General features: G+C 39.6%; 1 protein-coding gene across 7 annotated transcripts in view; it reads left to right on the top strand.

Moving 5' to 3' along the window:
- The window catches only part of CA10 (carbonic anhydrase 10), a 207727-nt gene that overhangs the window by 81338 nt on the left and 99849 nt on the right, over positions 1-26540 (top strand). The window lies entirely within an intron of this gene.

The following is a 26540-nucleotide window of genomic DNA, read 5'->3' as shown; positions in this document are numbered from 1 at the left end:
GGCGCCACCCGATCATCGTGGTAGATGTAATCATCGAGGCGATAATCACTCTTGAGTGGACCCAGATACCCAGGGAAGCCAGCAATTATCGCCCTGGAAGCTTCTATTCTTACGTTAAAAACTCTGATGTTATCTCAACAAAGTCCGGGAACTAGATGTATATGAATAAGACACTTATGGCCAGGATGGTCAAAAGACATAGTTTGGATCTTACAATATTTTATACATTAATAGCATGAATTATCTCTACCATATAGTACATGTGTTACAGACCAGTGTAACACAGGTTGGGTAAGACCATGCAGGTGAAAAGGCACTGTGAATTACAATATCAGAGCAAGTAGAGACTCCAGCAAAAGGTTTTTGAAAATTATTTATCTTCCCTTGTAGTCATGACAAATGAGATGTCCACTGGAAACAGTGTGACATTCTAGGAATTTGCTCTGTACTTCCCATGGAAGTCCTCGTGGCACATGTGCAAATACATCAGAATTTATCTGGGCTTTATCACAGAAATGCTGAAATGGTGATGTTGTTACTACTGGAAGACAGTAATGCTTCCAACTCTGGCCCAAATTTCAGGATAATATTTACATTTTGCTTTTTAAATGAAAATGTGTAGAGGTTTTTTGTTTTGATTTAAAAAAAACCTCAAAAACTAAAAAACCAAAACTCAGAGTTTTGATGACTCTGCTATGTACAAAGGCTTACACATTTCATATAATTTATAAATTACAGAATGACAAAACATTAAATTCAAGGACATGGAAGTTGTCAGTGAGTCAAATGCAGGAGGTTCAGAATATTCAATGTCTTCAGCAGTTCTAAGAAGTCAGCTGGGTTTTTGTACCAGCTCACAGTGAAGCAAATGTCTGATTATTGATAAAATTTGGAGGCACTGACAGACTGGGAGATGCTGTATCAGTGATGAGGTTTTTACTGATAAAAACGAGAGTACTTTAGTACCTCCTGGTACTAAAGTGATTTCATAATTTATTATAAGAAAAAGAAAGGCCTAAAGCAAGGGGGCCTGGGCTGAGCAGGAGCATTCCCGTCAAGGATGCTGCAGCACCGGGGCTGGGGCTGCTCAGCAGCGATGTCCCCATGTCCCAGATGGAGTGGCAAGGATTCAGTGGGTCAGAAGCCCCTTTTTATCCTGTTTATTGTCCCTTTGGATTGGTTTCTTTTTGGATCCTTCATTTGCATGAAGGTTTAAGGTGCTTGATTGGCCCATTACAGTTCTGTACAGTTCGCTGTGGGGTGACGCACTTTACCGAGGTGTGTTATGGTATGTTGAGTACCGTAGTTCTTACAACTACCCTTTTAACCCCTTTTACAATATAATAACCAAACTAACAGTACATGCTTAATGATCTATCAACTATTTTACAACAATTTCTAACCTATTTTTAACACCTACCATGCTCACAAATACTGCCACTGATGACCTTCTATCATGTTATAAGAACAGGATTTGTTCTTGTTGTTATTTGTCTTGAGAGACTTCCAAAATGGTTAAATCAAAATTCTCCTCTGAGAAAAAAGATTGTAATTTTGATACCTTATAAAAATTCTTTGTTCATTCTTTGCTTCACTGAGGATTTGATTTGGCAGGTAGTGTATTTGTGTTCACTTCCTCAGTAATGTTTTTTGTATGTTAAAAATAGAGGTGTGTTTCATATGGGCTGAAGCACTTCAGCTCTCAGCGCTCAGAATCAATTGCTGTGGCAGCCAGGGAATTTCTTGGAGAAGATTTAACTGTGATTATGCTGTATATGAAAGGGTTTTATGGAACTGATCCTAAGAAAAATTATGAATAAATAAAAAAGGGATTTGATGTGGTTTCAAATCAAAGTTATAATAAGCTAGCTTACATGCACAGTGAACAAGCGAGACAGCTACTTGCACACAGTTACAATAATAAACCTCTTTTGGAAAAGGGGCTGGGAGGAGACTCAAGCTCTAAGAGAGAGCAAGATGGAAGGAAATAGTTCAGTTGTTCTTGGAACAGTAATTTCAAATTCCTAACAATTTTTTTTTGCTATTAATTTAGAAGTTCAATTTTATCAGGTTTAAGAATATTTATTTAATTTTGAAAGCAACATATCTACTTCGTGTGCTTCACTTTGGAAATTAGCTTATGAGGAACAGAAGTGACTCACCCACAGGAACAGAATCCAAGACCAATCTATGATCACTGACTTAATATCTCTTCTTACTCCTTTCACTCCTTGCCACTCCTTTCCCCATGGCTTTAGTTTTAGTGGGGAGCATTGGTTAATTTCTGTAAACCTGTTTAGTTCTCCCTTCTCACCTTGGCAGACCAAAACTGTTCTATTCCACTACAGAATTTGTGTCTAAAATTTCCATTTAAGCACATCCCTTTCTAGTTCCTTTAGATTATTTTATTTCAGTGTTTATAGTGAAAGCCTTTTAGTAAACCAGATTGAGACCTTCCTACTATTTTTTAGACTGCTTGGAAATAAGTCAATATTTTTCTTTCTCCTTAAGAGAAGAAATTATCTGATAGGAGGGTCTAAAGGACAACATCACTGTTTTCCTACAAGGGGAGAAAAGCCCAGTCTGTGGCCATCACACAGAAGGCAACTTAATAGCTATTTCTGGTCTGAGGCTGATAAAATTCTTCCCATTACATTCAGGAGTGTTATAAATGATCAATCAAAAAGCCAAATTATCAAAAATGCGAAAAGATTTTATTTATCTTTTTCCGCGACTAAAATATGGTCCTCAAAACCACCACAGCCAAAGAGACAGCGTCGAGCCCGGGATGGGCGCTGGGTGAACCTGGATCCGACCTCTATCACATCGGATCCCCCTTTGTTCACACATGCTGTTTCCAGCGAGGCTATTTTATGCAGTTTTTTATGCCTGAGGCAGAGGTGCTGCTTTCCTTTGTAACCCCGCATATGCATGAGAGTTTCTTTCACTGTGCTGGGCGGGACAGTTGCTGTTTCCTGAGTAGTGGCAGGCGCTGTTCATGTCAGGGGAAGTCCCTATTCAGATGTATCTTTCTGGCAACTTCTGTTATCTCAGCAGTATGAGTCAAGCGATGATGATTATTCCTGATTACCCGGGAGGAAAACAATCATTGCCCTGGCCACGTCTATTCATAGGTAAACAGGGTATTGTTCTCTTGCTGCCTTCAGGAATTTCAACATTCCAAAGTAGACCTCTGTCCCTGGGCTGCTTGTGGTCAGAGACTCATTTGGGTTTCACAATCTTTATAAAATACATTCTTTTATAGCATGAATTATTTCTAACATATATTACAGGAGTAAAAGGGATGGCAGGGCTATTTGCCAAATATTTATACCTCTTTGATCCACTTTTTTGCAATAAGGTTGCAGTGACCCGTGATGTATTACTTTTTGTGCTGTCCAACGATTTCAGGACAGTATCAGGTCACACATTTACAATTCAAGCACCATCAGATGTTATTCTGAGTTGTGCTCTTATTCTGTATGTGTGATTCTCCATTTCCTGAGAAAGTGGCTTAGCAGGTCCTGAAGCCTTGAGTGTCATTGACACAGATAATTGGATTTCAAGATTCAGAACTTCAGCACAAGATATTTTTAGTGAGTTTACATGCAGAAGAAGAAATGCTGCTTTTGAGGAAACTCCCCAGGTTCCAGTTCTCTCTCAGGCCCAGCTTTGTCTCTTAGTTATCCATTTTAATGAATTTAGCAAGCAGTCCATTTCAGATAAACAGCCCTTTCTGATAAACAATGCCAATCCTTATTCATTTGCAAATCACACTCCTCCATGTCACAAAGAATGGCACCCTTTTACTTTCTCTGCTCTTTTTGCCTTGGATTCACTTGAGCACCAAAGCAATCAGCACAATAAAATATCTTATATTTGGGCAGGAAGCACCTTGGGTTTCAATCTCCAAAGCAGGGATTTCCAGCCTGTCATGGGTGATTGTGGTGGATGAAAAAACCACTCCACTTCCTACTGACCTGGTACTTTGCTGGGACTCCTTCCTCAATTCACCTCTGCAAGAGCTCTGCCTTTTGTCCCCCAATTTTTATCCCTTGCCTTTCTGTAGCCCATCTGACTTTGGTCTCCTGGTTCTCTGTGGACTTAATTTCAAAAGCCCCATTTCTAGAATTCTTTTAGACTCAGTACAGTTCTTGGCCATACATTTTTTCTTTTTTCTCATAAAAACATGTTGAGCAGCAGCATTTGCTTTAGACAGTGTTGTAAATGATCAAATCTGTAGCCAAATTTATAAAAATTTAACAGAGATTTATTAGATCGAATAACAAAAAAATAGAGAATTTCGAAATCCCACCACAGCCAAGACAGCGTCAGCCCCCGGTGCAGCTGCTGGGTGACCTTGGGCTCCTGCTGACAGAGTGACAGTGTTCCCCCTAAGGTTCACACCAAGTGTTTCCAGTGACCAGCTTATATACAGTTTATTCTGCCTGGAGCAGGGATGACCACATATTTCTTTGTGTTCTTTCTCATGTATAATTGAATCCATACAGATGTAGAAACAGACAAAGGTGAGCTCAGAGATGCAGATGAATGTCTGAGTGTCCAGGCAGAAGATGCATTCACATGTACTAGTTTCTGAGTACCACGATGAAGTAATGTCCAGGTGTATGTCTTGTGAGCTCCTCGAGACATTCCATTCCAGGAAAGTCCAGATGCTATCTCCTGAATGCAGAAGCCAGAGGAAATCTCCCATAACAGCCAGGGACCATTCCATTCATACAGTAACAGACCTGATATTATCTTACTGATGTCCAGGAACTGGTTAAATAAGAATAGAACTCTGTTCCCAGCCAGAGTGGTCAGAAACATAACTTTGGATCTTTTCAATATTTTATACACATATAGATCTACTTCTATAGCATGAATTATCTCTATCATATATAACAGACAGCAAGTGCATCCCTGCCAAGTAATTAAACCTTCCACATCAGTGCCCTTATGTCTTATGAGTCATTTTAGGTCACACTCAAGGACTGAAATTGTTGCCTAAAGCAGGTAAAGTTCTGTTTGAAACCACTTTATTTTTAAGGCAAGCCAGGACATTATACCTGATGTTGATCCCTGGGGAAATAAAAGGAATTGAAGTCTGCTGGCCAAGGACTATTATTCTGTAGCTCAGTGTGCATGAATGAAAGTTAATCAGCAAGATCCACACATCTGCCTGCTCGTATGGGGCATTAATGAATACAATCATGTCTTTAAATTAATATCCATATAAATAATTGGTCTATTCTGTACATTACAAGGTAATGGCTACATTCAGCAGCTTCTAAACTAAAACAGGGTAGGAGAAAAGAGATTTATGGATTGAAGTCAGTGAAATGGTTCCTCTGCCAGTTAGTTCTGATTCCATGCTATTCAGTCAATTCAGAGTATCACTAGCATTTTTCTCAAGAGTGCAATATATGACAACTGCCAAGGTTTGCTTTGGTGATTACTAAAAGGACAGATACTGGTATGAACCATATTTCAGCACTGCAGGAATAAAAAAAATTAAATGTTATATATGATCCAGGAGGAATGGATAGCAATAAGACATCAAAGTCATCTGTAAACTGACTTGTGATATACTTTTAGAGGTCTTAATCGTGATTTTTGATGTAGAGTAGCTTTGGAAAGTCAAAAGTCTGACGCAAACATCAAAAACTTTAATGAATAAAAAAACAAGCATAGTATTGCCACTTAAATAGTTGTTTACCATTTCTAATTCTTCTACAGTTCTGCGTGCTCTGCGTGTTAGTGAGTGAACTTGCAGTGGAACCAGCAGGTTAAAGTAACTTGTTTATTCACCCTCAATATGGAATTTAAAACAGGAAAAAATGCTGGTTTTTTTCAGATGTAGACTGCAGACTTTGATGTTAGTAGATCATGCACAGGAGAAAACAAGTTCAGGATCTGCACCTTACTCTATATCAGGACCTTTCTTTCCTTACTGCTTCAGTTGTCCATGAGATTGCATCAGTTTGGAATATGTGAAGTCTCAGATGGGCATCTTGGTGTGTTCTCAGTTTCTGGTTGTCTGACACAGATGACCCATGGAATGAGTCCTGAACAGGCACAAGAATATACTTCTGCATCTTCTTCATTGCTCTGCTTGACATTTAATCTTGTCTGGTGCCATAAAACGAGCTCACTTATCTGCCGTGGGAAGCTTCCTGGGAGATCTTAGACCTGGAGAATGATTCACTCCATGAACAGCATTGTACTCTAATGTTGAGCTTGGGATATGATCTCAGTTTGGCAGGAGGACCTTTCAAATCATGTTACTGTCTCTCAGCTGTAGTTATGCAGTGATTCAAAGCAGACCATGGTGCCCTTCCAAAGGTGGGTGTGCTGTCCCTGGAAATGCACTCACTGGATGTCATCAGAAACATCAACAGGATCTGCTTTTCTGGACATTGGGCAGCAGATCCATTAGAAGGTTAAAGATGCTATTGAAGCTGGGCTAACAGATCCCAACCAAAGGCCTTGCCCATCCTTTCTCCCTCCTCATGTTTATTTAAATAAGTTGCTTTCCAGTTTTCAGTTCCTAATGATGAGACTTAGAAAAAAAAATGACTGGAGCAGCAGCTGGCCTCCAGCTACAGTTTGATATATTCAAAAGAATTTTCAAATTTGCCCACTTTGTTCTTAATGCCCCTTTCCTATTTTCTAGTAGACCCTATGCGCTGCATTGATAGTATCTTATTTGGATTTATTTCATCCTGCACTTAGGTCTATTTATAAACATAGATATTTATTTCAAGCCTTGCAGAAGTAATATATATCTTGTCTGTGTACATGATTCTCTACTTGGAGTTATGGTCATTGGTATGAAAAAGGCTGAAGATTTTTTTCTCTCACACTGATCCTGCTGTTATACTAAAAGTGTGCAGGTCTCCTCGCACCATATGCTTTAAATGAAATATAATTTTGTATTTTAGAACTGTTAAAATACATTTCCTGGACTCAAAAATGATGATTCTTTGCTTTTTTTTTTTCTTGTTACAAACATTAATAAATGTATGACATATTGAAATGCAATAATATATAATAATATGTTATTTAAAGTGTGTATTTTTGACACAACATCAATGAAATATTGTTAACTGAGAGGCCACTCTAATGGATGGGGATGTTCCATGTCATTTTGTACAGAGAATTTGAATCATATTACCAAGGTCAGGATATCTGGGGAAGGCGCAGGCATATCCAAGGTTATTTTTCAGCTGCCACCAGTTCATGAGGCAAAAGCCTTGCCATGCTAAACAGAATTAATAAGAATCCACATCACTCTCCTCCTGGTAAATCCTGACATCAGCATTTACAAGTCTATGTTTGCAGTTTAATGGCAAAAGCCTGCAATTTCCGTATATCAGAAATTACTTTTTCTTCTCAGAAAGCAAATGTTAGTTACCTGTTATGGTCAGTCCATCCTTTAGGATGGTGACATTCAACATTTAAGCAGCTACATTGCTACTGTGGCTACTAGTGGCTGCCATCCCCTGTGGCTGAAATGGCTCTGGAATTCTGAAAGTGTGAATTAGGACATGAGTGGGAACTTCGTAATGTGTGTAAGGTGTCTGCTGCCCATCTGGGAAGGTGCCACACTTTGGCTGAGGCTGTTTGTGGCAGCAAGGTACTGATCTGGCTTTCCAAAGAGCTCTGCTGGTGGCAGCTGTGAAGTGGAAGCTGTCAAGGCCTCAGCTCCTGACAAATTGAACCTAGCCATTAAGGAAGTGAGGGGAAATGTTCCTTTTTTTTTTTTTTTTTTTAATTTTTTTTTTATTTTTTCCTCACTTTCATCCAAAATGGTTAAATCAAGAAGTCACCAGATATTCAGCAGGTATTTCTGCCTTGCAGCTGGATGGAGTGGCTACTGTGTTAAAGACACATGTCAGTTCTGCTGTGAGATAAATGACACTGTTGCCATTCCCAATTCTGAGTAGCATTTGATGCTGGAGAGAAGTGCAAGTTCAATATTTCTCATCCCAGAAGTGTTAATCTGTGATGGTTGAAAACTGAAGCAGGCACAGTTTGCTTATAGATGGAAGAATGAAACAATGTATTTTAGGATTAGATGCTAGAAAGGAGCTTAAGGGCAAAAACTGAAAAATTGTCATCAATGAACTCTGTGTAATAATCAAAACCAAATCTGTGGATTGGCATGGGATCTAGAGGGTGAAGGAGTGGGAGCATTTAAGCTGTGTGTCATCCAGCAGGCTGAGGGAAAACATCAGTAGATGATTCTGCAGCAGAGGAGGAACATGTACACAAATTTGGGGTATAAAACTGTTCTTACTATAAAGGACAGTGTGTATTACAGGGGCTTATAGGCCTTATAAGAAAGTTGGAAAGATTAAATAATCCTTTAGCATGTACCCTTTTTTATTTGGTATGTGTTGTTCCTGTTCAGAAAGTGACAGACACTCAGAGCTCATAGTGGTGCTGTTGGTGTGGGGTAGCTGTGTAACTTAGTAAGTGTTTGAATCAGTAATTCTTTGTCTGTGTTATGAAATTTCCAACAGAATCAATTAGAACTGAGCACTTTTACCTCCAGCAAGGTATTTTTTATCAAGTTCTTGCTTGTATCCTGAGCAACAACCAGACCCAAACTACCAGGTTAGGTCTGACAATGGACATTTTAGCTTTTAAGCTGGGAAAATAAGAAAATAAAGTTTACTTGACTGCCAAAAATCATTTTGCAGTTTGAACTGGAAAATGTGAAGAAGATGATGAAAATAAGCATTTTCTCTTGTAAGTTTGCATAGAAGAAGAGCATGTACTGCATTCTTATTCATTGTAACCACTCAGTGCCACCTGTGTCAGGCAGGCTGTTCAGCAGGAGAGGATGTTTCACAGAGCACAGTAATGTGTCATGCTGACACAGAGATACATGTGGGATATACACTGGGATGAGGAGGAAGGGGAAGGAGAAGAGTGGGCAAGGGCTAATAAGAACTAATTGTGTCTCTTTTCTCTCAGAAGATGTGTAAAAAGAAATTATTAAAAAGAAAAAAAGGAACAGCTTTAGCCTTTACTCCTTTATCCTTTCTTCTGTGTCCCAGCCAGCAGCTGGAGGCAACATAGCAACACAGTAATTGGCTACTGATGATATTAAACCTGTGCACTCACATTTCTGTAGTCCCCCTTTTCCTGCCACTCTGCGAAGAGTACAGAGAAACCTATCACATACATGACTTTAAATCACAGCATCTTCCAGGGCTATGCCAATGGCAGCACAGCTGTGCTGAGGTGGCACTTAGAAGATCCTTTGAAGTTCCTTTGCCTTCACTAAATGTTTAGCTTTATCTGTGTATGTCCTCTAGTCCTGTATCACATAGGACTAGTTAAGACCTCTACCAAAAACAGTGTTCAAATGTACTGAGCAAAGAAGCCTTTGAAGGGGAAAATAAAAGGATTAAAATGTGAATTATTTTAAATCATACAAATGTACTTACAATATTGTCACAGCCCTTCCAAATAACTTTATCTCTGTGTTTACATTGGTTAAGCATATTATTTATGTGATGGACATTAATAGCTACTTTTCAGTGACTGAAATGATGCAGATATACATTTGTGATCTCTTCTTTCAGTATGGTACTAAAATACCACAGAGCTGCTGTGGTTTTTGTAGCACGAAGATGGATTGGAATATAAATCACTATTGGACAGATATGGGGCTATTTACTGGGTATTGCTCAATTAGAAGCACAGAAACACTGTTAAAAAACGCTCCTGGTTTGATGTTGCCCAGGGACATGTTGAATGCTGGAGACAGAAATTCTGCCCTCAGAACCTCCCTGCGAAGATAGATTTGGCATGGACAGAAGGCAGTGATATTGGAGATCCTTGGATTCATCAGCCACAACAGGAAATCCATGCCCCTAAATCTCAACTCCAGGCTTAAAACTTTGGCACTTTGTCTTGTCTTATTAGAAGCCTTCTCAGTAAAGGTAAACCACAGGCTACCCATGACCAGATGGATGTTTTATCCAGATTTTTCACAGCTTACACCACATTTCTTTTATAGATATATATTTACAGAAGAATATTGTTTGGAAGCACAGGGATGTATGCCAGTTTTTGACAGACTATTCCTCTTATCATGCAAAGTTTTGTGCCATCTACTTACCCATTTGTCTCAACCTAATCTCCCAAGTCTTTGAACTAGCATCATGTGATTCATGTGATTTTTTTATCTTGTTTGATTTCTTGAGAGGCCTTTTTGTGACAAGTCGTCTGTTAAGACAACGTGTTCCATAAGCAGAAGAAAAAATGTAGCATGGTTTTCTACAGAATCTCATTTTAGCTTCTTTCATTTTAGCCTCTGTCTCTCATTATCACTTCTCCACTACTCCACAGATCCCTTCATTAAAAGACAAAGGCAGAAGATGCTGTGGCTATTTCCAAGTGCTTTGTGCCAGTGGATGCTCCTGCTGACTGCCCAGTTGACAGCTGCTGACAGGAGCCCTATACTAATCTGTATTATGGAGTTTTACCTGCCTGGTCCTCAGCACAAAGTTGGTTTCCTCTTTTCTTTCAGCCAATTTTCACAAAATACTGAGATTTCTTCTTTGTCAAAGCTGGATAAAACTGGCCAGGAGATAAAGGAGTTAGTGTGGGGAAAATAGGAAACTCTTCTCAAAACAGTTGATATTATAGTGAATTTGCTATTATAGTGAATTATTTGCAGTATATTTAATCAGAGGCACTTACTAAAAGCAGTGTCTGTGAAGACAGGAGCTAAGGAGCTAAGTGATAAACAGGGAATTTCACAGGTAGATGTATATTAAAGGAAGAAATTGCATATCCTGCAGATTGCCACCTATCACATCACCACAACAGTGTTTGGCTGCTGTTTTCTCAAGCACAAATGCATAATTTTCAATATCTTTCAGGGAGCACTGAGGACTCATCCTCATAAGCAAAATGAAGTTAATAAATTAGTAAAAATGTAACATTGCTTGGATAAAAATCTTAGAGTCTCTCACCCTAAGGAGTTTTCCTTCTTGCTTTAGAAGATCCTGCAGTATTTGCTTGATGATCTGCTATTTCCTTATAGTTGTGATAAATGTCAGTCAGGGAGGTAAAGCAGCACAAAGCCCTCTGAGAGGCACTGAAAACTGCAGTGCAAGGACACTGTAAGGACTGTGCTGAGCAAGGGCACAGCCAAAATCCTCCCCAGCTCGTTGGTCAAGGCTCACAGGCCAAAGGGGCACAAGGAAATCTGCTCAGAAGTACCAAAGCCAGCTCAGAGAACCAGCAGAGGAATCAGTTAAGTTATGAAAACAGGGTGTCTGAGCTGGCACTGAACAGCTGCAGTGGAGCTCAGCTAGCCACAGTGGCCATCTCTGCACTGGTGTCCATGGCTTGGGGGAAACTTCTGCCCAAACAGTAGGATATTTGTATGGACTGGTATTTTTCCAATGTCATGTTCTTTAAGTGCTGTTTGAAGTTGAAGGTTTGCTCAGTTCCCCTTAGAATATCACTGCAAAGATTGCCAAGATGTTTATATGTGTCCAGCTGCTTCATCACCTCCTTTTCCTACTGTCCCAAAACAGGGACAGTAGGAAACAGGAGAGATTATTTAGCAGGGAGAAGTCTGAAACCATTTTCATGATAAATGCTCACCTCTGCAAGTGAAGGGATAATATCATCATGAAAGGACCAATCCCTCATTCTCAGTGACTGTCATGGTGTGTGTATGGCTGCCTGGACTGCTGATGGTTACCCCGCATACTCTACAAAATAAGCCAAAAATATAATATCAGAAACACATTTAGGAATATCTTCCTCACGAACTCTAAAATATGATTGCTTATTGAAGGCTGTGCTAATGAAAACCTCTACAAGGTTGTCTTGGTTTGAAAGATAGGTGTCTGCCAAGGAAGGCAGAAACCTCTCTTGGAATGGAAAATGTGACCCTCTTCCCTCCAAATTATTATAACTCCAAAATTATGGTGCTTTCAGGCAAAGATATGGGAAAAGAAGTAACAGTTCTATGTATATGTATATGTAAAGTATATGGCTAACAAGGCAAACAAACAACAGCAACAGCAGCAACACCCAACAGAGCCACGAACGCAGTGACAGCCTTCGCTCAGCTGCAGGCACCTTTCCTTTCGGTGTCGTTCTGGTCACAGCCGGCAGGGGCGCTGGTGGCCCCCGTCCGGGCCGGGCAGCTGCGTTGACCCCCCACGGCTGCACGTGGGTAATGCTGTGGCGCGAGGTCAGTCGTTTCCCTCACGTGGGAATGGCGCGCAGACTGGAAGGTAAAAAAATTGGCTGCAGTAGGAACCTTGAAGCAGCAGCTGGGACTGCAGAGGCAGGCACACTTTTCAGGGTGTCAAACAAAATGCAACAGAAAACTCCACAGACCCAGCAGAAGTCCACAGGCATCAGGTGGACACTGGATGCTGGGTTAGTGTACCAATAAAGCCCGAGGCAGCAACAGGAAACAGCAGTGCTGGGTAGCAGCAGCCACCACATGCAGCCGGGATGATGCGCCCTCCAGAAAAGGGGACGGGGTCGGGGCTCCAGGTTTCTCCCCTGAGGCACCCAAGCAGATGAGGAGGGTCCTTTCCAGTCAGGCCAGTCATCAGCAAGGTCCCAGTGCAATGGCTGCTCTCACGAGCAAAGGCTCACCCACAGTAAGGAAAGAAGCAGTACAAGGCTGAGCTTCGGTAGCAGCAGTGAATTCTCCCTGCAGTAAGCAACAGCTCGACCGTCCTCCTCCAATGTTGAGAGCGTGAAGCGCTGAGCCCAGCCCCTCACCTCCCAGCCAAAATCTCGCAGTATCTATGCCCTTCCCAAGAGAATGCCCCTCTGCTGTGATAGTGCAGCCAGTGGCTCTTTTCCCCCTCCCCCTTGGCTACATCTTTTGTCTCTCTTAAGTGCCGGTGGTTATGGTCTGTTAGCAACAGATGGGACTAAAATTCCATGAGAGAAAGAAGCAAAAGGAAAAATCCTAACCCTCAACAAAGGTAATAGGTCAGAACCCAAAAATCATCACAAGTCAGGAAGTGTTTCACTTGCATCTCCATCATTATTTGGGTGAAAACCTGTTTCATTCCCAGATGTCTGATAATGCTGTTAATAATGAGGTATTTTTTATCTTTTCTCAGCTGGTTCTGAGCTGATTATGTCATTTAAAGGATTATGTATGATTTTGACTAATGGATTTTGCTCATATCTGTGAAATACAAAGCTGTGTTTCATGTCAGGTAAATATAGGCAACATGTGTATTTGTGATTGTGAGATGTGTGGAGACCAACCATGGGACAGTTATAAAGACGAATTCTAATAAATAACTGAGGAAAGTAAAGCATGGAAGAAGGCCTTTGAACTTATCCTTTGTTTGCAGTTAACTTTTATAAGTCTTAAGTTGATTCAGGTGCATTTGAATTAAAGTTTTAAGATGTTGCTTTTTGACAAGAACTTTCTGCTTGTAGCTAAGCCTTAAAGAGTTTTCCAATAATAACCTTTTGAAGTATAATTTTAGAATATTGCTTGTAGTAAGGATCTTTGAAACTATAGCTTTAGAAAATATAAAAAGGAAACATGCTTATCTCGAGGCCTTAACAAAACAGTAAAAAGCAGCTTGAGAAAGGAAGATGAACATCAGCTCAGTGATTAATAGACCAAGGGAAGCTGGACATCACTATCATAAGATTTATAGTCCTTGCAATTAAAAGTTGAACCTACATCTGGAAGCTCGACCCCACCAGCTGGGATACTTTCTTCTTTCGGAAGCCGGACCCCACCATACGGGGATACTCCTTTTGGGATGTGTATCCTGAGAAAACTAAATCACAATACTGTATAGAATTGTTACGTAAAAATTTGGAATAGAAACTGCTGATGAGTAAAAATTGGGAATAGAAACTGCTGAGAAAGCTTATGAGTATCCCTATAAATACCTGTAAGCCTCAACTATCGGTGTGCAGTTGGAGGGAAAACTTCCCTCACTGTACCCAGCGCTGTATTGCTCATACTTTACCATATTAATTAATAGATTGCTGTTTGAATATTGGCCTAGTCAAGTTTCTCATTTATAACATATCCTCTCCTCCAATTAGACTTGTCTTTTCCTGAAAGCCCTTTAGCTATAAAACTACATATTATTTCAACATCTAAAATCCTGTCTAGTAATGTTGGTTCTTTTTTTAATGCCCCACTGTGCCCTGCATAACTAATCATGAACAAAGGGATGTGCAGTGAACTGAAGAGATTCCTAAAGAGAGGAACTACTGGGAGGAGTGAAAAACTTGAACTTTTCTTCCTGCCTCTGGGAGATACCATCTGTTATCTTCAGAAGATTTGGTACTCTTGTGGAGGTGATTGCTGGAGACAGAGAGCTGTGCTGGTGTGGGAACATGCAGCAGCCTTTGACTGAACACTCCACACAGAAATTATGAATAATATTACAGCATCTGGTGGTTGTAATGGGAGAATAAACCAGCTGGTGCTGGATGAAATATTGAGTATGTCAAATTATTACAACAAACTTTATAATTACTGTTAGGCTGAATACAATCATTTTTTAATAGCATGAGAAGACAGAGGGGAGTTCTGCACATCAAATGCTATGAAAAAGAATGATGTTGCTATAGAGAGCAGGAGAACCAGCTCCCAGTTACAGCAGACAGAAACTGGCTGCAAACAAGGGAATTGGAACCACAATTACAGAATGAGAAGGATAGTTCTCATCTCAAGATCTGCCATGATAGCAGGAGTCCACAAAGCATTAAAGAGATGCATTTTCCAACTTTTTGCAAAATGAAAGTTACATTTTTTTGGCTTTTTGTGGTATTTTAAGCCCAATCAATAAGCTTTGCGATCTGTGTGATAGATGAGTAATGCAATGATTGAATCTCACAATTAACAGACAAATATCATGTATATAAGAAAAGTTCTTTAGATTCATAGTTGTGTTTTTCCCCTGCATTGTTATCAAGGGACAGCCAGGGTTAGGACATCTGGGAGGGCCGGCTTGTCACTATGGTGTCATCTAACCTCCAATCAGGATTTGAGGAAGTAAACTCCACCACTGGACAGCAAAGAAGGAGTCGATGAACAGAACTTTGGGAGGGGTTAAAGGGTTAAAGGGCCAAACCTCCATTGTGTGGGCGAGCACACCGTGGGAAAAATCCTTTGCTTCCAGCGCTGTACTATTTTCTCTATTCAGTCTTCTGTTGTATTTTTGATAAGGTTTAATAAACCTTTCCAAATTTAAGAACAGTGAGTAACTATTTCTCACACCTGCATTCTCTTTTGGCTCATTGAAGCTGACTGGGCTATCAGCTTTTGGTCCTGGTGCACTATAGATGGGGAATCACACATTATTTAATGACTCAAATTGACACCTTTGGTGATATTGGATACTTCAATGAGATATGTAATTGTTCCCAGCACATGCGACTTTTATTGAATTATTATTGAAAACATAATTTCATGCTTGGTTAAGTTGTAAATTTAATTCATTCTCTAGCAAGATTTAGGAACAAATATGACACTACCAGTGCTCATCCAAGGTGAGGCAGTTGTAGCTACCCAGAAAGTCTGAACTGGCTGAGCACTCACTGGTTGCTTTTCTGCACTTGCTGCTCATGGATTTAAAAATTCAGGAGAAACTTTCCCATCTAAAGGAGGCCAGTTGTGGCTGAAAATTGTCACTTAGTTGTAATACATACGTTGAGTCTTGGTGGGCACATTGCAGTCTCAGTTGAATAAAATTGAGTTGTCACTGGGCTGTTTGGTGACTTCAGGACACAGTCTTTGAGCGGGCAAAGGACTTGTGGCTGCTTAGGGCTTTTCATTAACCAAAAATTCAACATCTTGATTGTGTGTGCGTTGATTTGGCACTTCCACAAGTACTGCTCAGTCAGTGAGAATTGTCTGAACACTGACTGTGTGCCAGGGACACCCTCTTTTTTCCTTTTCAACAGGAAAAGGAAAAAAGGCTAAGCTGGATGAAGCCATGGATTGCTTTCTGCAAGACTGACAGAAAGCTCTGTCAGCCAGCACTGCCTTTAGTCTGTCTGTTGAACAGAACCTGGTTGCTTTAATCCTGATTTCTCTCCAGAAACATTAACTCATATTCATCTGCATAACACAGGCATCTACGAATAGCCTAAGGAAATGCCTGCTTTTCTTGGTTAGAAAAAACTAGCTTTTAGATGCTCATAGTTTAATGAAATTAATTTTCCCCCTTGTTTCTTGAATATAAAGCAGTTCAGACTCAGAGTAAATGCATCATAAATTAAAGATGAGAAAAAATTTTCAGGGAATTTGACAAGATGAATGGGTAAAGCATTCAGTAGAAATATATTTTTCATAATGGATTGGAATTTATGGAAACCATTACTGACTTCATATTTAAATTTAAATCAGTTATTTAGCATCTGCAATATTTCTTGCTTTAAAGGTCATAATTTTTATCTTACTAATTCTGCTGATCATCCTAGAAGCACAGTGAAATATACTTGATATAACTTTTTCTTTAACAATCAAGATTATTTAATTATTTTTGCAACTTTGTGCAACACAGTCATGTATTACAAGCATTATGTCTTTGTATCTTACTGGTTCAGCTGGCAGTACTTGATTTTAAATCCCACATCATTCCATGCAGGTGAAGAACCAGAACCAGACACTGATATTATGTTGCTTTCCTGAAAGCCAGTAACATATTGAAATGACTAGGCCTTTTATGCCACAACTGCCCAAGTTATACTTTCTCAAGGAGCCCTGCCTACCTAGAGAATTTTTTATCATTTTTTCTACAAAGAATCTGTGGTAATATTTTTACTTGAAACAGCGAGGTTTAGTTCTTGTCCTTTTCCTTTCTCTCTGCTTGAATTCCTGCATTTCTGCACTGACTCTACAGAGACCAGTGAGAAGTATTTTTTCTGGCCTGTTAGTGTTTATAATTAACTTTTAATTCAGAACTTTTGGAGACTCTTTTGTATGGGTTTGAGCTTCTTCACAACTTTTTGAAGCTGAGGATGCAGCACATCTCACTGGCTTAATTTTTCATTAACCACATTTTACTTATTTTACTTTAACACAGAATCTCATTGCAGTCAGTGGAGCAGCTTTTGGCAATCAAAGGAAAGTATTTGGGAGTCGATAGCAAACAGTCTTTGTTCTAGTTGAGGAACTGGTGGATATGTGTCTTGGGGATGGTTTTTATCTGTATCCATTTTTTTTTCTTTGTTTTTGTTTCTGTTTTGGGGTCTGGAATGGTCACGCCCCCAGCTTCTGGTGTATTGCAATGGATGAGAGCCAGCCCAGGATTTCCTGAGAGGATTTTGGGGGCGGGGGATGGTTGCGTCCTTTTGGTGGAGTGATCATCTCTGTGGCCACGGGGCACGGTAGCTCTAACAAAAGATACTGTTGCCATATGGGCTTTGACCGTTTCTTTTATTTTCCTTTTCTCTCGGCACTGTGACGGGGGCTTGCCAGCTAGTTTCTCTGCTCGTTTCCTTGATTGGGAGCCCAGAGCCAGTGCGTGCTGTGTCGGGAGGATGCCGTCCCCCACTGGGGCCGCCCCCTCTGCTCAGCCCGACCCAGGGATCAGCCATCGCCGGTGAGCTACCCAGGGGAGTGATTCCCTGCTCAGCTCCGCTTTTCTCTGCTGCTGCTTCAGAGATTCTTGCTGCATTTTAATCCAACACCTGGATACCCCGCAGCTTTCTGCTACGGCTGTGGAATTTCTTCTCTATTTGTTTACTACCCCAGTGTGCCCACCTCTGCCACTTCAGCCGCCGCTCCGAGGTTCCTGCTACAGTCCATTTCGCCATCCGGAGGCGCACCAGGACTGGCTACACCTGTGGGTTTGTAAAGGAAGCCCCTTTCTAGCTCTCCCGCCGGCCCCCCCAGCATTACCCACGTGCAGCCGTGGGGGGTCAACGCAGCTGCCCGGCCCGGACGGGGGCCACCAGCGCCCCTGCCGGCTGTGACCAGAACGACACCGAAAGGAAAGGTGCCTGCAGCGGAGCGAAGGCTGTCACTGCGTTCGTAGCTCTGTTGGGTGTTGCTGCTGTTGCTGTTGTTTGTTTGCCTTGTTAGCCATATACATATGCGTATATAGATATATATGCGCGTATATTTACATACTAGTAAAGAACTGTTATTCCTTTTCCCATATCTTTGCCTGAAAGCCCCATAATTTCAAAGCTATGACAATTTAGAGGGAAGGGGGGTCACATTTTCCGTTCCAAAGGAGGTTTCTGGCTTCCTTGATAGACACCTGTCCTTTAAACCACAACAAAATGTTAAGTAGCATAAATACTGCTAAGGAGTAAAAAACCGCTGATTTTTGCCAGACATATTTGAAACAGAAAATAGTTTAATGCATAAAAAAAGAGCATAATGTAACGAAGCTGTAATTATTTTAATATAATTTTAATTATTATGTCTATGTTTCTGCAGTAGAACATGGTGAGTTTTGTCTTGAGAAATCACTGGAAGTTAAAGAATGATTACTGAATTAAATACCATGATTTAATGAATTAGCCTAATGGAAAAGCAAAATAGTCACTAGAATTTCCTAGGAATGGAAAAGCCACTTAACAGACAAAGTTCTAAATAAAAGGAAGATATTAAAAAAAAAGAAAACAAACCCCACAGAGGAGTAGTAAATTCATAATTTCTACTGAGTGAGAATTGTCAAACTTCTTGTTAATAGCTGTAAAATGCCTTATATGCAGAAGTATTTCGGGACATTAAAGACAAAGCAGGGTATTTGGACCTATGCCTTTGCATTTAATACATTATTTATGTCAGCTTTATTTTTCTGTTTTCTAGTAAGCCTTTCTTCTCTGTCTTCCCTGGGCTACAGGGTTACACATAAGTCAGGAATTCTAGTGAGACGGGAGTTTTTGTGCAGTAGTGAGATGTGTCTGTCACTGCTTTATTTGATGTTATGCTGGAGTCCACTTTGAGTCTTTGTTCTTGAACCCAGTTCCTGCATACCTTGATATTGTGATGTATTGACCAAAGTAAAAATACTTGCAAAATAACTTCAAAGATTTGCATTGAATGCACCATCTTTCTGTCTCTGCCTGTTGCAGGAAGTAAAACTACTCTTTTATCCTATAAAGCCTTGATTATCTTCTCCAGGTCTTGGTATCTGTTTAGAAAAGGTTCCTCGCAAGTGCAAGTAGTGCTCCTCTGTTGCCAAAGAAAGAGCTCTCTGTAATATCACATTTTCTCATTTAAATACTTTCTCAGTGTTCCGCTCTTTTATGTTTGCAGCTGTTTTAAAGCACCTTAGCTAAAGCCTTTTGAAGTAAAATACACACAATGCCCTTTATGAGCCTTTCTGGCTTTGTCTCTCACAAGCCCTAATAATTTCCTTGGAATGCATACATCTTCCTTTGGCAGTTGCAGATGGGGTTGTAGAGTGGCTTTCAGTAAACAAGGATACATTTTAAACAATCAGCAGAGTGCTTGTGAAATCATTGCACTGCCTTATTATAGCTTACCTTTCTACTTCCATGGTCTGTAGTCCTCACATGGATTTATTCCGTCTGTGCTTGCACACAGCTTTGATGGTGCCTTGTATGCTGCCCTGCTTAGACACATCATAAAGCCTCATCCTTAAAGGATAGTGGTCATGATGACGGAAGTATACAAGGCAATAAACAGTTTTTGCAGGTGGTTAAACACACTGAAGCAAAGCTGAGGCATTGGAAAACCCCAAAAGCTGTTTATTGTAAGCACAGCAACACATCAGCTGGGTTCAACAACCCACAACGTTAAATAAAAGCTTCTGCTTGTCTTGCAAGTGCTGAGAGGTTTTGTCCTCCAAATAGATCTTTGCTTCTCATTTTTAATGCTTTAGGTGGCTTACTTTGTCTCATATATGGTTTAACAGGAGATGGGTCCTGAGTAATTGCTTGGGATAAAAGCAGCAAAATGTCTTTTTTCAAATCACTTTGGAGGTTCTTGAAGACAGTCCTTTCCTCCTCTCCAACCCCACAAGAAACCCCCTTTATTCCCAGCTTATTTTTCCCCTCTTGCTACTACTTCCATTGTCTGATTCATCATTTAATTTATTGGTTTGGTTTTTATTTTGTTTTGGTAAGGTTTTTTTCTTCTCAATGGTGTCATCACCTCCACTTTCCCCAGCACTTTGGGGAGTTTTCCTAACAAGAATGCCTGAGGCTGGAACATTCAGACACTTCAAGGAAAAAGTTGGAGGACAAATATTGTGAGTCACAACATTTGTAGTGCCAGGGAATCTCTGTTCCTCAAATAGCACTGCTTTGGTAATGATGAGCTATCTAAAACCAAACAGCCTTTTTTAGCAATTATAATTTACTAAACTTTGTGATCTTCAAGAATATTTTCTTTAAAACACACTTTTTATTCCAATGGAGCGACATTTGATAAATTTGTGCAGATTCTTGTGGGTCTTCCTATCAAATGCAGTGAATAAAGCTGCATTTATTATTTTCCAGCCCCAATTTACTGGCAGTTACAATAGTAGATACTACCATGGCTATTTGTGTCAGTCAGACTTCAGTTACCTGCTGACACGAACTGCGTGGCAGATAAATATGTCATAGGCCAATAACCCTCACAGAAGACTAATTTTCTATGGATGTCTGACAGTGATTAATAGAGACGAGGACTCCTTGGTTTGCATGCATGAAGCCAATTTATTGATTACAAAGCTCAGTATATATACCTTTTCAGCTATAACTAAAAATAGCACTAACCACAAAATTTATGTCTACTAGTAACATTGCTTAATCATAGCTTTGCACAGACTTGCACAGGCACTTACAGTCCTGCATGATTTCTCAAAAACAAAACATACCACACACACTGTTATCTCTTGCTTCCTCCTTCAGGGTTCTGCCTTGTCTTGCAAGGGCCTGCAGCCTACTAGGCTTAGCACATCTGCTTCAGTCACGAGCAGTGCACTCAGTCTTGCTCTCCAGCTGTATTCCAATAGATGTCAATGGAAGGAAACTTACAGTCTAATGAAAGAATATTTAATATTTTGCACTGGTTCACATAGACAACATTTTTGCTGTTTATTGCTGAGAATTGTAGTACAGTCTTTCTCATTTATAAATGAGACCTTGAGGCAGTACCTTCTATGAAAGCAAAATACAAAAGGAATAATCTAAGTTTGGTAACCAGCTGAGACTGAAGCTGTATGCTGTGAAACAGAATTAATAGATAAAGTGATCAGAAAAAAATCTGGTTGGTAATTTCAGTTAGGAATTGGCTGAGGTATTTTTTTTCTTTCATCTTGTCCTTTAATAATTTCTACAAGAGCAATGTTTTCAGGAAACTGGTTATTTACTCTTTTATACATGGAAAAACATCACATCAGCATTATAAAAACCCTGTGTACATTACATTCTTGTCGCAGATAAACACAAATCCAGCATAATTCTGGATTTGCACTAGTATTACTGAAATGCAAATTTATCCTTGAATGTCTTTATCCATTGTGCTCTCTTAAGGTTATCTAGGGCAAATCCTGAACCACTAAAACCATGGCTCAACGGGGAGAGGGGGAGATTCCTTACCCTCATGGAGAAGCAAACAGGACATTCCTGGCACAGCAGCTCTATGGGAAAATGCAAGAACTGCCTGTAGATATGGGCAGCGCTTGTGCTGAGTCCTTGGGAAGGCAAACCAGAGCAGGCATGAGTGTGATAAAGAAAAACACACCCAGGAAAAATATGCTGTATCTGCAGTTGCTGAGATACATCCAGGGTAACTGCTCTGCTCATTGTGGATTGTGCTGTGCCTTTCCAGGGAAGATGTCACATCCTGAAAGAGGAAGAGTACAACTGACTTCTTCCTGGGAAGGTAGAAAATCCTCAGGTATTACTTGAAAACATGCCAAGGATTTCAGGTGTCACATTCAGAATGGGAGTTAAAGCTAATGACAGAAAACATATTTTAGGAACCTCATTTTTCTCTAAAAGGGATATGAGCTGTTCCCATTTCAGGTTGGGAAAGAAGCTCTCAGAGAGTGATTTGGATTGTTTCTCACAAAGGTTAATCATCAAACTTTGCTCTCCATTTACTCTTCTCTTTTTGGACTCTGCAATGAATATGAAGTAAACAACATCCTTAGGTAGCTTTTGATATTTATTTGTACCTTCAGATATAGTCAGAATAATACAGAGAACAGATTTGTAGAAATAAGATAAGATGCTTATTCTTCTAAGTTTTTGATAATTTTGAGTTAAGCAAGACTGATTTTTTAAATAGATTTTTTTTTTGCCAGATGTGTTACATTTTTCATTCATGAATTTCACCTGTAGATTATATATAACTGAAAGAATGTTTTCCTGATGAGCATTCAGTAAAGCCACATGCTTTTAGTGGGAGTTCTTGGGTTGAAATAGATTTGGTGGGGTTTTCCCCTCCTATTGTACTTTCCATCAAAATGTTTGTTGCTCATTACAACTAAAAACATAAATTCTGTTTTTTTCTGCACTATAGAGATAAGTGTCACAGTAAAGACTAATTAAAGAGAAACAAAGCTATTCCTCCTTTTTTTTTTTTTCTTTTTTGGGGGGGGGTTGTATTTGTTGTTGGTTTGGTTTTTTTAATCTGAAACATAAAGCCATTCCCGTTACAGAATTTTCAGAGGAAACTTTGCAAGACTCCTGGGACCATATTTTCAACATAGTTCCATACCTAATGAAGATTTACAAATGTTCTGAATCCCATTTCCATTAACAAAACTTAGTGCCAGCATATGTCTTTGCCTTTCAAAAATCACTTCAAGTGTTTATTTGCATCTCAAGGACTGAATTAGTTTTTAAACTCTGACTATTAAACTTTTGTGAAGTAAATGATCACTTAGGGCAGTGTTGTCCTCCACTAGATTAAACAGACTTCCAGTAGATTAAACAGACTTCTAATATCATATCTTCATCTGAATAGATTTTCTTGTCATCCAGAGTTATTACAAAATACACTGCATTTTGTATTTGCTGCATGATAGGAAGATTGATTTATTTCAGGTACTTTATAGGCTATTTTATTATTCACGTCAAGATCTCATCTATTCCCTCTGCATTCATATTTTATAGTACTTTAACTGATTGAGTTGGTTTGAGTCAGCACTTTGGCACCTTTGGAGGCTGCACACACATAACACAAATGGAGGCTGCACACACATAACACAAATCATTTACTTGATTCTTTTCAAAACTATTTACCTTGCCCTTGGGTTATTTTATGAACTTCTGCCTTTTGGTTCTGACAAAGATTAACCAGTAGACAAAGGCAGGTAAAACACAAGTCCTCAGTCCCCAGGAGTAAAATCCTTACTTACTCACTTATATCATCATATTTGCAGTGCTTTAAAATACAGCGCAGCAAAGACTTCAGAATTCAGCTCTGAATTTGTCTAATTTCCAAAGCACCTCCTGGTCCTTTTTTTCTATCTGGACTGCCATGTTTCATCCCCACTGAAGTCACATGAACGATACTGACTCTCACCCCGTCTGAATTTGCTCATTTTGTGACACAGGAAAGCAAGATAAGTTTTATTCCCAAAACCTTGGATTTCCTGCAATATCTGAGGTAACTGTGATGGTGAGGCAGAAGCAGAGCCTGAAACACTGCTCCCACAAACAGGCATTCTGCATTATCCTTCCTCAATTTGAAACAATTTAGAACTCTATTGTACTGATTAGCAAGAAGCCCTTAATAAACTAATTGGAAATGCGGCCTAGATATCAATTATTAATTTAAAAAAAAAAAAGTGTTTAAAGTATTTTTAGAGAAAATAGCAAATAGCAAAGTATTTTTGGGTATATTTTAAGATTTCTTTCCCTTTATCTGTTTTGTTTTCCGGTTTTCTGTTCTCCGTGTTCCTGCATCACAATGCAGAAAAGCCAATGAAGAGAGTTTTGTGTAACCTGGGGATTATCACAGGATTTGGTCCCTCTGGCAGTAAACTTCCTACTGCTTTCACAATTGTGAATGTGTTTCTGATTGGGATTATGGCTCATTCAGAACCTTCAATAAATTTACGTTTGTGATTGCTCCCATACATATACTTAAGGATTCCAATATAAATGCAAAACTGTCTTAAATATATTCCTATAGTAGGTCATGGTCCTGCAACCCCTGAAGCAAAACTTTTTTAATGGCAGAGTTGCAGAGAAAAAACTTCAGAAAGGCAAATCCATAATCTCTCATTAGGAAGAGAAACACCTGTCCTGCACATGTGTGTAAAGTCCTGCTCAGTGAATATGATGAATTGCACTGTAATTCTAATGTCCTATAAAAGAAGTACTGGAGGAATTCTCTAGTAGAAATTACTGCTATTCTCAAAGGTATCATCAGCTAATAAAGAAATCACATTATTAACCTGAATTTCAAGGTAAAATTTATTTATCTCTAGTTTTATAATTTTAAAACTGTTAATTCACATACTCTGTTGTAGGTTGACTTAGTATTGGCAAGGAACTCTGCTCCAAATTGTTACTTTATAATTCTTCAAGTTCAGGTTTCCTTTTTTGGTTTGTTTCTGTGTTTTGGTGTGATTTTTTAAATCCAAAACCCTAAGTGCTGGCATACATTCTTCAGCCAAAATCTTTACATCACAAGGATGAAAAAGTGGTGGTGACTGTGGGGCTTTTAAGTGTCACCTTTCTTACAAATCCTATTTTCTGTTTCATCCTCTGGCTTCACTTCAGTTTACAAACATGGCAAGACTGTTTTAAATCTCAGAGAAAGGTAAAATAAAGTGTCCAAATAACAGGTTATAAATGGATAACCTATTTCTCTTCGGCTGGAAAGCTTTTAATGTCTGACTTTGGCAAACAAAGGCCATTTTGAAATGGTGTTTGGGCAGTGACTGAACCCACATGGAGGTTGTATTTACAGCACAGGGGTTGTCAACAGTCAGAGTAATTTGGGCATCACAGGAAATTATAGGAGTGATTCTAGTGCTTTCTGTGAAAACCTTTTAACTCCCATTTCATTAAAAATTCCACTCTGCAGCTGGTAGCAGAGATTTACTGGGTTTCACCATCTGTGCAGATTAATGTTTCCTAAAGGAGAGTGAATGCAACAGATGAGATGGTTGGCTTTTCAGATCAAACAAAGCCCCAAAGTACAATCTCTTCCCTGACTCTTGCATCTTACACCTGTTCCCTTTTAATCACATGACTGAATTGTTTAGGAGAAACAATTCCAGCTTTCCTTAAAGCTGATTGATTTGGAGATTGCAGATCACCAAGATTCTTGTGAGCTGGTAGCTGTGGAGAATTTATTGAGTAGATTTTCCTACAGATTGGTTGAACACCTTTTTTAGATGTTATTGTGTTCATATCCAAGAAAAATGTCTTCACCCAACAAGTACAGTGATTTAAAGGCATTCCAGTGTGTGTGCTCCTGGCTGGATTAGCAGTGACAACCAATATGGGGAAGCTCAGCTACCTCCAACTCACACCCCTGTTGTTTTCAGTCTCATCTCTTTCTTTTTGACTGGCCATAACTAATCTTTCCAGGTGATTGAGCATGTGATTCATTTAAATTTTGGTTATAAATCAATCCTATGTCACTACATATCTTACAATGTTACAATTTTAAATTACATCAGCTTCACCACACATCAAACACCAAAATTAATTATTGGCAGTGATCACTGTATTAGGATTCATCAGTAAAATTAATAGAATTTCTGGGTTTGTCAGGAAATGGGATCATTAATTTGACTATTTCTTGAGGGCAAGTAAGGAAAGTACAGTACCTGCTTACCAAACCAGGTCTCAATACCTGCCCTGGTTTTCTGATCAATATTCCTGTTTATTTCCCTGAAATACAGGATGTTTTACTCTATTCTGATGGCTAATATCAGCCACTAGTGCTAGGGAAGGCAGATCCACGGTATGGTGCGCTTAGCAGCCTTCTGAGAGGAGAAGGCAACAAGGATTGGGACAAGGAAAGGGGCAGCTGCCCCATCCAGGACTGCCAGAGCGTGCTGTTCCTAAAAAAGACACTCGGCCCTGCATAAGGAACAGCAACAGCACTGGGTGTTAACATCCCCATGGATTTAACACTAAAAAAACCCAGCACCCCAGAAACCGCTTGCTAATACAAACATGAAAGTGGGTAATTAAACTCACTGGCGATATTGGTCCTTGCTCTCCCTTGCATTTTTCTTTCATTGAAACCCAGCTGTTCTCTGACTGTTGCCAGGGGTAACCAGAGGTAACATTCAAGGTCATCAGTGAAAAGCAAGCCTTTGTCCCTTGGATATTTCCCACTCTCTTGAAAACTTGCATCCTAGAATAAATTCTTTTAAAACAATGAATTTTAGTCAGTGTAGCACTTGGGTTTGTTGTTTTTTAATTTCCATTCACTGTACTTCTTTGGTCAGTCTATTACTGCTCCTCCGTGTTAATAGTATGGCCCAATATCCCAAAGAGCTCCTGGTTCAAGGAATGTCTCAGAAATGTGTCACAGTGTCACCAAGGCTGCTCTGTCCTCCTTTGGGACAGACTGGTGACAACAGACTGCACATGCACAG

The sequence above is a fragment of the Agelaius tricolor genome, unplaced genomic scaffold, assembly GCF_023055355.1.
Source record: "Agelaius tricolor isolate 1412-34295 unplaced genomic scaffold, bAgeTri1.0.p SCAF_32, whole genome shotgun sequence".
NCBI classification, from domain to species: Eukaryota; Metazoa; Chordata; class Aves; order Passeriformes; family Icteridae; genus Agelaius; species Agelaius tricolor.
The sequence above is the reverse complement of the archived record's forward strand: the minus strand, read 5'-3'. Positions and strand labels throughout refer to the sequence as shown.